Here is a 2,305-nt window from a genome sequence, read left to right on the forward strand (position 1 = left end):
CTTTTGGGTACCGCTTGTTGTAGGTTTCGTCAATGCGTTGTTGTTGTGCTCATCTGGGTGCGGCTGGATTACGTTTGGTGACGCTTCGATATCGGACCTTGTTAAAAATGCTGGTTTAAGCCTGTCCAGACTTATGTTGCTTGGCCGACCTCGGATGACTACTGTGAAATATTTCGACGTTTTACGTGCTACTGCGTATGGGCCGTCGTAAGGATTAGTCAGCACGGGGCGCACTGAATCATTCCTGACAAAAACATGTGTTGCTGACCGTAGCTTTTGAGAAACGAAAGTTGTTGGAGGCGAATGGTGTGCGGTGTCAGTCGGGCGTAGTTTATCCATTGACTTTCGAAATTCCGCTACTGTGTCGCTGGTCAGTTCAGCGGGTTTGGTCGGGTGGAAAAATTCGCCAGGAACTTTCAAAGTTGTTCCGTAGACGAGCTCCGCTGGAGATGCGCCAATATCTGGTTTGAAAATGGAAAGGGGCCAACGATATCGATGTTAATGTGTGTAAATCTCCCCTGAGGTGGTTCGTATTTAACCAGAGGAGATTTCGTGTGGCGATGAACTTTTGATCGTTGACATGCTTCACACGTTTTCAAAATTTCCGAGATGTGCTTTTTTATGCCTTTCCAAACAAAACGTGCAGTGACCAACTTTGTAGTGGCGCGTACTCCAGGATGGGACAAGTTGTGTATTTTAGACACGATTTGGTTACGAAATTCTTTCGGAATATACGGGCGTATTTTCGGTGTCGATGTGTCGCAAATTACCTCGACGTTCGTTCCTGGGAGAACAAAAGGTTTTAGTGTTAGTGAAAATTTTGGATTTGTACCTGATGTCAACAATGTTTGGAGCTCCTGGTCGTTTTGTTGTGCGTGTGCAATCGCACGATAATCGATGACTTGATCCAGTGTCTGTATTCGTGAAAGCAAATCTGCAGTGACGTTGGCTTCTCCCGATATGTGCCTTATGTCCGTCGTAAACTGTCCGATGAAATCAAGTTGGCGTGCACGGCGAGGGGCCGTTTTTTCTACCTTCTTCTTGAAGGCGAAAACAAGAGGGCGATGATCCGTAAGTAGATGGCAACGTCGTCCTTCAATCATGTACCGAAAGTGTGAAACCGCTTGAAACATTGCGGTCAGCTCTCGGTCATACGTACTATACTTACTCTGGGCCGGTGTTAGCTTTTTCGAGTAAAATGCTAGGGGTTGGAATGCGCCGTCGACTACTTGATGCAAAGCAGCACCCACGGCAAAATCCGAGGCGTCTGTGTGCAGAGACAATTCTGCGTTTGCTGAGGGATGAAAAAGCAAGGTAGCGTTTGAAAGTTCTTTTTTACAGCGCTGAAATGCTGCTTCGGCTTCGGTATTCCAAACTAGTGGTGTAAGGTCGAGGTCCCGCAGCACTTCGTCTATTAGGCGCTGGATCGTCTGTGCTGCGTTGCACAGCCCGAAAGTCATAAATTGAAACTCATACAAACCAAAAGGCGTCGTAATGGCGGTTTTTCCACGTCGTCGGGGTGAATTGGTACCTGATGGAATGCTCTTTGCAGGTCGATCTTCGAAAAAATCGATTTTCCGCGGAGAACATTAGCAAAGTCCGTTAGGTATGGCAGTGGATACCGATCGGGTACCGTCTGAGCGTTGAGCGCCCGATTATCTCCGCATGGCCTCCAGGTTCCATCGCTTTTTTTAACCATATGGCGTGGGCTTGACCAATTGCTGCTAGATGCGCGACAAATTCCAGCTTTCAGTAAGAAGTCGAATTCGGATTTTCCTGCTTCCAGTTTGTCAGGTGGAAGGCGACGCGGTCTACAAAACACTGGCTGCCCTGTCGTTTGAATTCGATGACAAATTGTTGATTTTGACCTGGAGGCGAGTGGTGCCAACTTTGTGATGTTCGGAAATTCTGCTAAAATTTCGCTGAAAACCCCATCAATCGTGAACGTTCAACTCTGTTGCGTTATATTTTATAGTTGGCGATAGAGGCGATGCTAGGGATGTCATGTTGTCGATGAGCTTATTCCGACGCATATCTATAAGAAGATCGTAATATTTTATGAAATCAGCGCCGATGATAGGTTGGGTCACATCGGCGATTACAAATGATCAGATAAACTCACGCCGAAGACCGAGATCAAGTTTCATCCGCTTTTCGCCTAAAACTCTGATGGCAGCCCCGTTGGCAGCATAAAGTTTCAAGGCACTAGGACGAATATCGCATGATGGTGAGGCTAGCGGTAGGATCGATACGTCGGCCCCCGTATCGATGAGGAATGTCGTCTTTGAAATTCGGTCTTTTACTT

Source organism: Rhagoletis pomonella, unplaced genomic scaffold, assembly GCF_013731165.1.
Source record: "Rhagoletis pomonella isolate Grant_MI unplaced genomic scaffold, Rhpom_1.0 Rhpom_scaffold_00003, whole genome shotgun sequence".
Taxonomy (NCBI): domain Eukaryota; kingdom Metazoa; phylum Arthropoda; class Insecta; order Diptera; family Tephritidae; genus Rhagoletis; species Rhagoletis pomonella.